Source organism: Botryllus schlosseri, chromosome 3, assembly GCF_051294905.1.
Source record: "Botryllus schlosseri isolate E-star chromosome 3, Bs_hap1, whole genome shotgun sequence".
Lineage (NCBI taxonomy): Eukaryota > Metazoa > Chordata > Ascidiacea > Stolidobranchia > Styelidae > Botryllus > Botryllus schlosseri.
In genome coordinates, this window is record NC_137238.1 from 16,878,571 (window position 1) to 16,891,370 (window position 12,800).

The following is a 12,800-nucleotide window of genomic DNA, read 5'->3' on the forward strand; positions in this document are numbered from 1 at the left end:
TAACGTGGTATGGTCGTAGGCGACAGTGGTTACAATCTGTGCCGTTTTATATGTGACATTTTCCGTTGTCTCAGGCGAAATGTCGCCACGCTTCCAACGATCTGCCAGAAAAGCAGATCGTCTGATTGCGCTGAGGCACTTTCGGACGAACTGGAGAGAAAAGTCTGCTAGCGGTCGAATATCATTGGCATCCTGCTTTTTTCTCGAAAAACACACGATCGAGTAAGCTCTCGCTGTCGGAGTAGTTATTTTATTGCACTTTCCGTCAGGTAAAAACAGTACGAGATTGTGATATAATGAAAATGTGTCAGGCCTAGTACACCTACAAATTGTGCGCGAGGTCATAATTGAAATACAATGCAATACATTGGGTTATAATTTTCATCTGAATAAGCGGCGGCCAGCAAATGATTAAATTGATATTGGTACGTGCGCATGCAAAACAGTTGCAATCGTAAAAATACAGCATAACAATCAAATTGATCGAGTTAATGTGAAAAAACGCAAAAGCTGACCTACTACACCCGGTATTCCCAGCCGGTCACCCATGCAAGTACTAACTGGGCCCAACGCTGCTTAACTTCCGAGATCGGACGAGATCGGGTGTATTCAACGTGGTATGGTCGTAGGCGACAGTGGTTACAATCTGTGCCGTTTTATATGTGACATTTTCCGTTGTCTCAGGCGAAATGTCGCCACGCTGCCAACGATCTGCCTGAAAAGCAGATCGTCTGATTGCGCTGAGGCACTTTCGGACGAACTGGAGAGAAAAGTCTGCTAGCGGTCGAACATCATCGGCATCCTGCTTTTTTCTTGTATCTGGTCGAAAAACACACGATCGAGTAAGCTCTCGCTGTCGGAGTAGTTATTTTATTGCACTTTCCGCCAGGTAAAAACAGTACGAGATTGTCATATATTGAAAATGTGGTAAGCCTACTACAATTATAAACTTCGCGCGATAGAGTTCATATGAAAATACAACATGGCGATCAAATTGATCGAGTTTGTGTGAAAAAATGCAAAAGCTGACCTACTACACCCGGTATTCCCAGCCGGTCACCCATGCAAGTACTAACTGGGCCCAACGCTGCTTAACTTCCGAGATCGGACGAGATCGGGTGTATTCAACGTGGTATGGTCGTAGGCGACAGTGGTTACAATCTGTGCCGTTTTATATGTGACATTTTCCGTTGTCTCAGGCGAAATGTCGCCACGCTGCCAACGATCTGCCTGAAAAGCAGATCGTCTGATTGCGCTGAGGCACTTTCGGACGAACTGGAGAGAAAAGTCTGCTAGCGGTCGAACATCATCGGCATCCTGCTTTTTTCTTGTATCTGGTCGAAAAACACACGATCGAGTAAGCTCTCGCTGTCGGAGTAGTTATTTTATTGCACTTTCCGCCAGGTAAAAACAGTACGAGATTGTCATATATTGAAAATGTGGTAAGCCTACTACAATTATAAACTTCGCGCGATAGAGTTCATATGAAAATACAACATGGCGATCAAATTGATCGAGTTTGTGTGAAAAAATGCAAAAGCTGACCTACTACACCCGGTATTCCCAGCCGGTCACCCATGCAAGTACTAACTGGGCCCAACGCTGCTTAACTTCCGAGATCGGACGAGATCGGGTGTATTCAACGTGGTATGGTCGTAGGCGACAGTGGTTACAATCTGTGCCGTTTTATATGTGACATTTTCCGTTGTCTCAGGCGAAATGTCGCCACGCTTCCAACGATCTGCCAGAAAAGCAGATCGTCTGATTGCGCTGAGGCACTTTCGGACGAACTGGAGAGAAAAGTCTGCTAGCGGTCGAATATCATTGGCATCCTGCTTTTTTCTCGAAAAACACACGATCGAGTAAGCTCTCGCTGTCGGAGTAGTTATTTTATTGCACTTTCCGTCAGGTAAAAACAGTACGAGATTGTGATATAATGAAAATGTGTCAGGCCTAGTACACCTACAAATTGTGCGCGAGGTCATAATTGAAATACAATGCAATACATTGGGTTATAATTTTCATCTGAATAAGCGGCGGCCAGCAAATGATTAAATTGATATTGGTACGTGCGCATGCAAAACAGTTGCAATCGTAAAAATACAGCATAACAATCAAATTGATCGAGTTAATGTGAAAAAACGCAAAAGCTGACCTACTACACCCGGTATTCCCAGCCGGTCACCCATGCAAGTACTAACTGGGCCCAACGCTGCTTAACTTCCGAGATCGGACGAGATCGGGTGTATTCAACGTGGTATGGTCGTAGGCGACAGTGGTTACAATCTGTGCCGTTTTATATGTGACATTTTCCGTTGTCTCAGGCGAAATGTCGCCACGCTGCCAACGATCTGCCTGAAAAGCAGATCGTCTGATTGCGCTGAGGCACTTTCGGACGAACTGGAGAGAAAAGTCTGCTAGCGGTCGAACATCATCGGCATCCTGCTTTTTTCTTGTATCTGGTCGAAAAACACACGATCGAGTAAGCTCTCGCTGTCGGAGTAGTTATTTTATTGCACTTTCCGCCAGGTAAAAACAGTACGAGATTGTCATATATTGAAAATGTGGTAAGCCTACTACAATTATAAACTTCGCGCGATAGAGTTCATATGAAAATACAACATGGCGATCAAATTGATCGAGTTTGTGTGAAAAAATGCAAAAGCTGACCTACTACACCCGGTATTCCCAGCCGGTCACCCATGCAAGTACTAACTGGGCCCAACGCTGCTTAACTTCCGAGATCGGACGAGATCGGGTGTATTCAACGTGGTATGGTCGTAGGCGACAGTGGTTACAATCTGTGCCGTTTTATATGTGACATTTTCCGTTGTCTCAGGCGAAATGTCGCCACGCTGCCAACGATCTGCCTGAAAAGCAGATCGTCTGATTGCGCTGAGGCACTTTCGGACGAACTGGAGAGAAAAGTCTGCTAGCGGTCGAACATCATCGGCATCCTGCTTTTTTCTTGTATCTGGTCGAAAAACACACGATCGAGTAAGCTCTCGCTGTCGGAGTAGTTATTTTATTGCACTTTCCGCCAGGTAAAAACAGTACGAGATTGTCATATATTGAAAATGTGGTAAGCCTACTACAATTATAAACTTCGCGCGATAGAGTTCATATGAAAATACAACATGGCGATCAAATTGATCGAGTTTGTGTGAAAAAATGCAAAAGCTGACCTACTACACCCGGTATTCCCAGCCGGTCACCCATGCAAGTACTAACTGGGCCCAACGCTGCTTAACTTCCGAGATCGGACGAGATCGGGTGTATTCAACGTGGTATGGTCGTAGGCGACAGTGGTTACAATCTGTGCCGTTTTATATGTGACATTTTCCGTTGTCTCAGGCGAAATGTCGCCACGCTTCCAACGATCTGCCAGAAAAGCAGATCGTCTGATTGCGCTGAGGCACTTTCGGACGAACTGGAGAGAAAAGTCTGCTAGCGGTCGAATATCATTGGCATCCTGCTTTTTTCTCGAAAAACACACGATCGAGTAAGCTCTCGCTGTCGGAGTAGTTATTTTATTGCACTTTCCGTCAGGTAAAAACAGTACGAGATTGTGATATAATGAAAATGTGTCAGGCCTAGTACACCTACAAATTGTGCGCGAGGTCATAATTGAAATACAATGCAATACATTGGGTTATAATTTTCATCTGAATAAGCGGCGGCCAGCAAATGATTAAATTGATATTGGTACGTGCGCATGCAAAACAGTTGCAATCGTAAAAATACAGCATAACAATCAAATTGATCGAGTTAATGTGAAAAAACGCAAAAGCTGACCTACTACACCCGGTATTCCCAGCCGGTCACCCATGCAAGTACTAACTGGGCCCAACGCTGCTTAACTTCCGAGATCGGACGAGATCGGGTGTATTCAACGTGGTATGGTCGTAGGCGACAGTGGTTACAATCTGTGCCGTTTTATATGTGACATTTTCCGTTGTCTCAGGCGAAATGTCGCCACGCTGCCAACGATCTGCCTGAAAAGCAGATCGTCTGATTGCGCTGAGGCACTTTCGGACGAACTGGAGAGAAAAGTCTGCTAGCGGTCGAACATCATCGGCATCCTGCTTTTTTCTTGTATCTGGTCGAAAAACACACGATCGAGTAAGCTCTCGCTGTCGGAGTAGTTATTTTATTGCACTTTCCGCCAGGTAAAAACAGTACGAGATTGTCATATATTGAAAATGTGGTAAGCCTACTACAATTATAAACTTCGCGCGATAGAGTTCATATGAAAATACAACATGGCGATCAAATTGATCGAGTTTGTGTGAAAAAATGCAAAAGCTGACCTACTACACCCGGTATTCCCAGCCGGTCACCCATGCAAGTACTAACTGGGCCCAACGCTGCTTAACTTCCGAGATCGGACGAGATCGGGTGTATTCAACGTGGTATGGTCGTAGGCGACAGTGGTTACAATCTGTGCCGTTTTATATGTGACATTTTCCGTTGTCTCAGGCGAAATGTCGCCACGCTGCCAACGATCTGCCTGAAAAGCAGATCGTCTGATTGCGCTGAGGCACTTTCGGACGAACTGGAGAGAAAAGTCTGCTAGCGGTCGAACATCATCGGCATCCTGCTTTTTTCTTGTATCTGGTCGAAAAACACACGATCGAGTAAGCTCTCGCTGTCGGAGTAGTTATTTTATTGCACTTTCCGCCAGGTAAAAACAGTACGAGATTGTCATATATTGAAAATGTGGTAAGCCTACTACAATTATAAACTTCGCGCGATAGAGTTCATATGAAAATACAACATGGCGATCAAATTGATCGAGTTTGTGTGAAAAAATGCAAAAGCTGACCTACTACACCCGGTATTCCAGCCGGTCACCCATGCAAGTACTAACTGGGCCCAACGCTGCTTAACTTCCGAGATCGGACGAGATCGGGTGTATTCAACGTGGTATGGTCGTAGGCGACAGTGGTTACAATCTGTGCCGTTTTATATGTGACATTTTCCGTTGTCTCAGGCGAAATGTCGCCACGCTTCCAACGATCTGCCAGAAAAGCAGATCGTCTGATTGCGCTGAGGCACTTTCGGACGAACTGGAGAGAAAAGTCTGCTAGCGGTCGAATATCATTGGCATCCTGCTTTTTTCTCGAAAAACACACGATCGAGTAAGCTCTCGCTGTCGGAGTAGTTATTTTATTGCACTTTCCGTCAGGTAAAAACAGTACGAGATTGTGATATAATGAAAATGTGTCAGGCCTAGTACACCTACAAATTGTGCGCGAGGTCATAATTGAAATACAATGCAATACATTGGGTTATAATTTTCATCTGAATAAGCGGCGGCCAGCAAATGATTAAATTGATATTGGTACGTGCGCATGCAAAACAGTTGCAATCGTAAAAATACAGCATAACAATCAAATTGATCGAGTTAATGTGAAAAAACGCAAAAGCTGACCTACTACACCCGGTATTCCCAGCCGGTCACCCATGCAAGTACTAACTGGGCCCAACGCTGCTTAACTTCCGAGATCGGACGAGATCGGGTGTATTCAACGTGGTATGGTCGTAGGCGACAGTGGTTACAATCTGTGCCGTTTTATATGTGACATTTTCCGTTGTCTCAGGCGAAATGTCGCCACGCTGCCAACGATCTGCCTGAAAAGCAGATCGTCTGATTGCGCTGAGGCACTTTCGGACGAACTGGAGAGAAAAGTCTGCTAGCGGTCGAATATCATTGGCATCCTGCTTTTTTCTCGAAAAACACACGATCGAGTAAGCTCTCGCTGTCGGAGTAGTTATTTTATTGCACTTTCCGTCAGGTAAAAACAGTACGAGATTGTGATATAATGAAAATGTGTCAGGCTAGTACACCTACAAATTGTGCGCGAGGTCATAATTGAAATACAATGCAATACATTGGGTTATAATTTTCATCTGAATAAGCGGCGGCCAGCAAATGATTAAATTGATATTGGTACGTGCGCATGCAAAACAGTTGCAATCGTAAAAATACAGCATAACAATCAAATTGATCGAGTTAATGTGAAAAAACGCAAAAGCTGACCTACTACACCCGGTATTCCCAGCCGGTCACCCATGCAAGTACTAACTGGGCCCAACGCTGCTTAACTTCCGAGATCGGACGAGATCGGGTGTATTCAACGTGGTATGGTCGTAGGCGACAGTGGTTACAATCTGTGCCGTTTTATATGTGACATTTTCCGTTGTCTCAGGCGAAATGTCGCCACGCTGCCAACGATCTGCCTGAAAAGCAGATCGTCTGATTGCGCTGAGGCACTTTCGGACGAACTGGAGAGAAAAGTCTGCTAGCGGTCGAACATCATCGGCATCCTGCTTTTTTCTTGTATCTGGTCGAAAAACACACGATCGAGTAAGCTCTCGCTGTCGGAGTAGTTATTTTATTGCACTTTCCGCCAGGTAAAAACAGTACGAGATTGTCATATATTGAAAATGTGGTAAGCCTACTACAATTATAAACTTCGCGCGATAGAGTTCATATGAAAATACAACATGGCGATCAAATTGATCGAGTTTGTGTGAAAAAATGCAAAAGCTGACCTACTACACCCGGTATTCCCAGCCGGTCACCCATGCAAGTACTAACTGGGCCCAACGCTGCTTAACTTCCGAGATCGGACGAGATCGGGTGTATTCAACGTGGTATGGTCGTAGGCGACAGTGGTTACAATCTGTGCCGTTTTATATGTGACATTTTCCGTTGTCTCAGGCGAAATGTCGCCACGCTGCCAACGATCTGCCTGAAAAGCAGATCGTCTGATTGCGCTGAGGCACTTTCGGACGAACTGGAGAGAAAAGTCTGCTAGCGGTCGAACATCATCGGCATCCTGCTTTTTTCTTGTATCTGGTCGAAAAACACACGATCGAGTAAGCTCTCGCTGTCGGAGTAGTTATTTTATTGCACTTTCCGCCAGGTAAAAACAGTACGAGATTGTCATATATTGAAAATGTGGTAAGCCTACTACAATTATAAACTTCGCGCGATAGAGTTCATATGAAAATACAACATGGCGATCAAATTGATCGAGTTTGTGTGAAAAAATGCAAAAGCTGACCTACTACACCCGGTATTCCCAGCCGGTCACCCATGCAAGTACTAACTGGGCCCAACGCTGCTTAACTTCCGAGATCGGACGAGATCGGGTGTATTCAACGTGGTATGGTCGTAGGCGACAGTGGTTACAATCTGTGCCGTTTTATATGTGACATTTTCCGTTGTCTCAGGCGAAATGTCGCCACGCTGCCAACGATCTGCCTGAAAAGCAGATCGTCTGATTGCGCTGAGGCACTTTCGGACGAACTGGAGAGAAAAGTCTGCTAGCGGTCGAACATCATCGGCATCCTGCTTTTTTCTTGTATCTGGTCGAAAAACACACGATCGAGTAAGCTCTCGCTGTCGGAGTAGTTATTTTATTGCACTTTCCGCCAGGTAAAAACAGTACGAGATTGTCATATATTGAAAATGTGGTAAGCCTACTACAATTATAAACTTCGCGCGATAGAGTTCATATGAAAATACAACATGGCGATCAAATTGATCGAGTTTGTGTGAAAAAATGCAAAAGCTGACCTACTACACCCGGTATTCCCAGCCGGTCACCCATGCAAGTACTAACTGGGCCCAACGCTGCTTAACTTCCGAGATCGGACGAGATCGGGTGTATTCAACGTGGTATGGTCGTAGGCGACAGTGGTTACAATCTGTGCCGTTTTATATGTGACATTTTCCGTTGTCTCAGGCGAAATGTCGCCACGCTTCCAACGATCTGCCAGAAAAGCAGATCGTCTGATTGCGCTGAGGCACTTTCGGACGAACTGGAGAGAAAAGTCTGCTAGCGGTCGAATATCATTGGCATCCTGCTTTTTTCTCGAAAAACACACGATCGAGTAAGCTCTCGCTGTCGGAGTAGTTATTTTATTGCACTTTCCGTCAGGTAAAAACAGTACGAGATTGTGATATAATGAAAATGTGTCAGGCCTAGTACACCTACAAATTGTGCGCGAGGTCATAATTGAAATACAATGCAATACATTGGGTTATAATTTTCATCTGAATAAGCGGCGGCCAGCAAATGATTAAATTGATATTGGTACGTGCGCATGCAAAACAGTTGCAATCGTAAAAATACAGCATAACAATCAAATTGATCGAGTTAATGTGAAAAAACGCAAAAGCTGACCTACTACACCCGGTATTCCCAGCCGTCACCCATGCAAGTACTAACTGGGCCCAACGCTGCTTAACTTCCGAGATCGGACGAGATCGGGTGTATTCAACGTGGTATGGTCGTAGGCGACAGTGGTTACAATCTGTGCCGTTTTATATGTGACATTTTCCGTTGTCTCAGGCGAAATGTCGCCACGCTGCCAACGATCTGCCTGAAAAGCAGATCGTCTGATTGCGCTGAGGCACTTTCGGACGAACTGGAGAGAAAAGTCTGCTAGCGGTCGAACATCATCGGCATCCTGCTTTTTTCTTGTATCTGGTCGAAAAACACACGATCGAGTAAGCTCTCGCTGTCGGAGTAGTTATTTTATTGCACTTTCCGCCAGGTAAAAACAGTACGAGATTGTCATATATTGAAAATGTGGTAAGCCTACTACAATTATAAACTTCGCGCGATAGAGTTCATATGAAAATACAACATGGCGATCAAATTGATCGAGTTTGTGTGAAAAAATGCAAAAGCTGACCTACTACACCCGGTATTCCCAGCCGGTCACCCATGCAAGTACTAACTGGGCCCAACGCTGCTTAACTTCCGAGATCGGACGAGATCGGGTGTATTCAACGTGGTATGGTCGTAGGCGACAGTGGTTACAATCTGTGCCGTTTTATATGTGACATTTTCCGTTGTCTCAGGCGAAATGTCGCCACGCTGCCAACGATCTGCCTGAAAAGCAGATCGTCTGATTGCGCTGAGGCACTTTCGACGAACTGGAGAGAAAAGTCTGCTAGCGGTCGAACATCATCGGCATCCTGCTTTTTTCTTGTATCTGGTCGAAAAACACACGATCGAGTAAGCTCTCGCTGTCGGAGTAGTTATTTTATTGCACTTTCCGCCAGGTAAAAACAGTACGAGATTGTCATATATTGAAAATGTGGTAAGCCTACTACAATTATAAACTTCGCGCGATAGAGTTCATATGAAAATACAACATGGCGATCAAATTGATCGAGTTTGTGTGAAAAAATGCAAAAGCTGACCTACTACACCCGGTATTCCCAGCCGGTCACCCATGCAAGTACTAACTGGGCCCAACGCTGCTTAACTTCCGAGATCGGACGAGATCGGGTGTATTCAACGTGGTATGGTCGTAGGCGACAGTGGTTACAATCTGTGCCGTTTTATATGTGACATTTTCCGTTGTCTCAGGCGAAATGTCGCCACGCTTCCAACGATCTGCCAGAAAAGCAGATCGTCTGATTGCGCTGAGGCACTTTCGGACGAACTGGAGAGAAAAGTCTGCTAGCGGTCGAATATCATTGGCATCCTGCTTTTTTCTCGAAAAACACACGATCGAGTAAGCTCTCGCTGTCGGAGTAGTTATTTTATTGCACTTTCCGTCAGGTAAAAACAGTACGAGATTGTGATATAATGAAAATGTGTCAGGCCTAGTACACCTACAAATTGTGCGCGAGGTCATAATTGAAATACAATGCAATACATTGGGTTATAATTTTCATCTGAATAAGCGGCGGCCAGCAAATGATTAAATTGATATTGGTACGTGCGCATGCAAAACAGTTGCAATCGTAAAAATACAGCATAACAATCAAATTGATCGAGTTAATGTGAAAAAACGCAAAAGCTGACCTACTACACCCGGTATTCCCAGCCGGTCACCCATGCAAGTACTAACTGGGCCCAACGCTGCTTAACTTCCGAGATCGGACGAGATCGGGTGTATTCAACGTGGTATGGTCGTAGGCGACAGTGGTTACAATCTGTGCCGTTTTATATGTGACATTTTCCGTTGTCTCAGGCGAAATGTCGCCACGCTGCCAACGATCTGCCTGAAAAGCAGATCGTCTGATTGCGCTGAGGCACTTTCGGACGAACTGGAGAGAAAAGTCTGCTAGCGGTCGAACATCATCGGCATCCTGCTTTTTTCTTGTATCTGGTCGAAAAACACACGATCGAGTAAGCTCTCGCTGTCGGAGTAGTTATTTTATTGCACTTTCCGCCAGGTAAAAACAGTACGAGATTGTCATATATTGAAAATGTGGTAAGCCTACTACAATTATAAACTTCGCGCGATAGAGTTCATATGAAAATACAACATGGCGATCAAATTGATCGAGTTTGTGTGAAAAAATGCAAAAGCTGACCTACTACACCCGGTATTCCCAGCCGGTCACCCATGCAAGTACTAACTGGGCCCAACGCTGCTTAACTTCCGAGATCGGACGAGATCGGGTGTATTCAACGTGGTATGGTCGTAGGCGACAGTGGTTACAATCTGTGCCGTTTTATATGTGACATTTTCCGTTGTCTCAGGCGAAATGTCGCCACGCTGCCAACGATCTGCCTGAAAAGCAGATCGTCTGATTGCGCTGAGGCACTTTCGGACGAACTGGAGAGAAAAGTCTGCTAGCGGTCGAACATCATCGGCATCCTGCTTTTTTCTTGTATCTGGTCGAAAAACACACGATCGAGTAAGCTCTCGCTGTCGGAGTAGTTATTTTATTGCACTTTCCGCCAGGTAAAAACAGTACGAGATTGTCATATATTGAAAATGTGGTAAGCCTACTACAATTATAAACTTCGCGCGATAGAGTTCATATGAAAATACAACATGGCGATCAAATTGATCGAGTTTGTGTGAAAAAATGCAAAAGCTGACCTACTACACCCGGTATTCCCAGCCGGTCACCCATGCAAGTACTAACTGGGCCCAACGCTGCTTAACTTCCGAGATCGGACGAGATCGGGTGTATTCAACGTGGTATGGTCGTAGGCGACAGTGGTTACAATCTGTGCCGTTTTATATGTGACATTTTCCGTTGTCTCAGGCGAAATGTCGCCACGCTTCCAACGATCTGCCAGAAAAGCAGATCGTCTGATTGCGCTGAGGCACTTTCGGACGAACTGGAGAGAAAAGTCTGCTAGCGGTCGAATATCATTGGCATCCTGCTTTTTTCTCGAAAAACACACGATCGAGTAAGCTCTCGCTGTCGGAGTAGTTATTTTATTGCACTTTCCGTCAGGTAAAAACAGTACGAGATTGTGATATAATGAAAATGTGTCAGGCCTAGTACACCTACAAATTGTGCGCGAGGTCATAATTGAAATACAATGCAATACATTGGGTTATAATTTTCATCTGAATAAGCGGCGGCCAGCAAATGATTAAATTGATATTGGTACGTGCGCATGCAAAACAGTTGCAATCGTAAAAATACAGCATAACAATCAAATTGATCGAGTTAATGTGAAAAAACGCAAAAGCTGACCTACTACACCCGGTATTCCCAGCCGGTCACCCATGCAAGTACTAACTGGGCCCAACGCTGCTTAACTTCCGAGATCGGACGAGATCGGGTGTATTCAACGTGGTATGGTCGTAGGCGACAGTGGTTACAATCTGTGCCGTTTTATATGTGACATTTTCCGTTGTCTCAGGCGAAATGTCGCCACGCTGCCAACGATCTGCCTGAAAAGCAGATCGTCTGATTGCGCTGAGGCACTTTCGGACGAACTTGGAGAGAAAAGTCTGCTAGCGGTCGAACATCATCGGCATCCTGCTTTTTTCTTGTATCTGGTCGAAAAACACACGATCGAGTAAGCTCTCGCTGTCGGAGTAGTTATTTTATTGCACTTTCCGCCAGGTAAAAACAGTACGAGATTGTCATATATTGAAAATGTGGTAAGCCTACTACAATTATAAACTTCGCGCGATAGAGTTCATATGAAAATACAACATGGCGATCAAATTGATCGAGTTTGTGTGAAAAAATGCAAAAGCTGACCTACTACACCCGGTATTCCCAGCCGGTCACCCATGCAAGTACTAACTGGGCCCAACGCTGCTTAACTTCCGAGATCGGACGAGATCGGGTGTATTCAACGTGGTATGGTCGTAGGCGACAGTGGTTACAATCTGTGCCGTTTTATATGTGACATTTTCCGTTGTCTCAGGCGAAATGTCGCCACGCTGCCAACGATCTGCCTGAAAAGCAGATCGTCTGATTGCGCTGAGGCACTTTCGGACGAACTGGAGAGAAAAGTCTGCTAGCGGTCGAACATCATCGGCATCCTGCTTTTTTCTTGTATCTGGTCGAAAAACACACGATCGAGTAAGCTCTCGCTGTCGGAGTAGTTATTTTATTGCACTTTCCGCCAGGTAAAAACAGTACGAGATTGTCATATATTGAAAATGTGGTAAGCCTACTACAATTATAAACTTCGCGCGATAGAGTTCATATGAAAATACAACATGGCGATCAAATTGATCGAGTTTGTGTGAAAAAATGCAAAAGCTGACCTACTACACCCGGTATTCCCAGCCGGTCACCCATGCAAGTACTAACTGGGCCCAACGCTGCTTAACTTCCGAGATCGGACGAGATCGGGTGTATTCAACGTGGTATGGTCGTAGGCGACAGTGGTTACAATCTGTGCCGTTTTATATGTGACATTTTCCGTTGTCTCAGGCGAAATGTCGCCACGCTTCCAACGATCTGCCAGAAAAGCAGATCGTCTGATTGCGCTGAGGCACTTTCGGACGAACTGGAGAGAAAAGTCTGCTAGCGGTCGAATATCATTGGCATCCTGCTT

At 45.1% G+C, this 12,800-nt stretch overlaps 21 non-coding genes and 2 pseudogenes across 21 annotated transcripts; all 23 read right to left on the minus strand.

Annotated features, from left to right (window-relative positions):
- Positions 1–512: 512 nt before the first annotated feature.
- On the minus strand, positions 513–631 carry LOC145436632 (5S ribosomal RNA). Its single transcript, XR_013914361.1, has one exon. It is a non-coding gene; the product is annotated as a 5S ribosomal RNA (ribosomal RNA).
- Positions 632–1,027: 396 nt separating this feature from the next.
- Positions 1,028–1,146, minus strand: LOC145436644 (5S ribosomal RNA). The gene has a single exon (XR_013914372.1). It is a non-coding gene; the product is annotated as a 5S ribosomal RNA (ribosomal RNA).
- Positions 1,147–1,542: 396 nt separating this feature from the next.
- On the minus strand, positions 1,543–1,661 carry LOC145436655 (5S ribosomal RNA). The gene has a single exon (XR_013914383.1). It is a non-coding gene; the product is annotated as a 5S ribosomal RNA (ribosomal RNA).
- A 491-nt stretch (positions 1,662–2,152) lies between these two features.
- Positions 2,153–2,271, minus strand: LOC145436667 (5S ribosomal RNA). Its single transcript, XR_013914392.1, has one exon. It is a non-coding gene; the product is annotated as a 5S ribosomal RNA (ribosomal RNA).
- Positions 2,272–2,667: 396 nt separating this feature from the next.
- LOC145436678 (5S ribosomal RNA) lies at positions 2,668–2,786 on the minus strand. Its single transcript, XR_013914399.1, has one exon. It is a non-coding gene; the product is annotated as a 5S ribosomal RNA (ribosomal RNA).
- Positions 2,787–3,182: 396 nt separating this feature from the next.
- LOC145436633 (5S ribosomal RNA) lies at positions 3,183–3,301 on the minus strand. The gene has a single exon (XR_013914362.1). It is a non-coding gene; the product is annotated as a 5S ribosomal RNA (ribosomal RNA).
- A 491-nt stretch (positions 3,302–3,792) lies between these two features.
- LOC145436634 (5S ribosomal RNA) lies at positions 3,793–3,911 on the minus strand. Its single transcript, XR_013914363.1, has one exon. It is a non-coding gene; the product is annotated as a 5S ribosomal RNA (ribosomal RNA).
- Positions 3,912–4,307: 396 nt separating this feature from the next.
- Positions 4,308–4,426, minus strand: LOC145436635 (5S ribosomal RNA). The gene has a single exon (XR_013914364.1). It is a non-coding gene; the product is annotated as a 5S ribosomal RNA (ribosomal RNA).
- A 396-nt stretch (positions 4,427–4,822) lies between these two features.
- On the minus strand, positions 4,823–4,940 carry LOC145436665 (5S ribosomal RNA; annotated as a pseudogene).
- Positions 4,941–5,431: 491 nt separating this feature from the next.
- Positions 5,432–5,550, minus strand: LOC145436636 (5S ribosomal RNA). The gene has a single exon (XR_013914365.1). It is a non-coding gene; the product is annotated as a 5S ribosomal RNA (ribosomal RNA).
- Positions 5,551–6,040: 490 nt separating this feature from the next.
- Positions 6,041–6,159, minus strand: LOC145436637 (5S ribosomal RNA). The gene has a single exon (XR_013914366.1). It is a non-coding gene; the product is annotated as a 5S ribosomal RNA (ribosomal RNA).
- A 396-nt stretch (positions 6,160–6,555) lies between these two features.
- On the minus strand, positions 6,556–6,674 carry LOC145436638 (5S ribosomal RNA). The gene has a single exon (XR_013914367.1). It is a non-coding gene; the product is annotated as a 5S ribosomal RNA (ribosomal RNA).
- Positions 6,675–7,070: 396 nt separating this feature from the next.
- On the minus strand, positions 7,071–7,189 carry LOC145436639 (5S ribosomal RNA). The gene has a single exon (XR_013914368.1). It is a non-coding gene; the product is annotated as a 5S ribosomal RNA (ribosomal RNA).
- A 396-nt stretch (positions 7,190–7,585) lies between these two features.
- On the minus strand, positions 7,586–7,704 carry LOC145436640 (5S ribosomal RNA). The gene has a single exon (XR_013914369.1). It is a non-coding gene; the product is annotated as a 5S ribosomal RNA (ribosomal RNA).
- A 491-nt stretch (positions 7,705–8,195) lies between these two features.
- LOC145436666 (5S ribosomal RNA) lies at positions 8,196–8,313 on the minus strand (annotated as a pseudogene).
- Positions 8,314–8,709: 396 nt separating this feature from the next.
- On the minus strand, positions 8,710–8,828 carry LOC145436641 (5S ribosomal RNA). The gene has a single exon (XR_013914370.1). It is a non-coding gene; the product is annotated as a 5S ribosomal RNA (ribosomal RNA).
- A 395-nt stretch (positions 8,829–9,223) lies between these two features.
- LOC145436642 (5S ribosomal RNA) lies at positions 9,224–9,342 on the minus strand. The gene has a single exon (XR_013914371.1). It is a non-coding gene; the product is annotated as a 5S ribosomal RNA (ribosomal RNA).
- Positions 9,343–9,833: 491 nt separating this feature from the next.
- LOC145436645 (5S ribosomal RNA) lies at positions 9,834–9,952 on the minus strand. Its single transcript, XR_013914373.1, has one exon. It is a non-coding gene; the product is annotated as a 5S ribosomal RNA (ribosomal RNA).
- Positions 9,953–10,348: 396 nt separating this feature from the next.
- LOC145436646 (5S ribosomal RNA) lies at positions 10,349–10,467 on the minus strand. Its single transcript, XR_013914374.1, has one exon. It is a non-coding gene; the product is annotated as a 5S ribosomal RNA (ribosomal RNA).
- A 396-nt stretch (positions 10,468–10,863) lies between these two features.
- On the minus strand, positions 10,864–10,982 carry LOC145436647 (5S ribosomal RNA). Its single transcript, XR_013914375.1, has one exon. It is a non-coding gene; the product is annotated as a 5S ribosomal RNA (ribosomal RNA).
- A 491-nt stretch (positions 10,983–11,473) lies between these two features.
- On the minus strand, positions 11,474–11,592 carry LOC145436648 (5S ribosomal RNA). Its single transcript, XR_013914376.1, has one exon. It is a non-coding gene; the product is annotated as a 5S ribosomal RNA (ribosomal RNA).
- Positions 11,593–11,989: 397 nt separating this feature from the next.
- Positions 11,990–12,108, minus strand: LOC145436649 (5S ribosomal RNA). Its single transcript, XR_013914377.1, has one exon. It is a non-coding gene; the product is annotated as a 5S ribosomal RNA (ribosomal RNA).
- Positions 12,109–12,504: 396 nt separating this feature from the next.
- On the minus strand, positions 12,505–12,623 carry LOC145436650 (5S ribosomal RNA). The gene has a single exon (XR_013914378.1). It is a non-coding gene; the product is annotated as a 5S ribosomal RNA (ribosomal RNA).
- Positions 12,624–12,800: the final 177 nt, after the last annotated feature.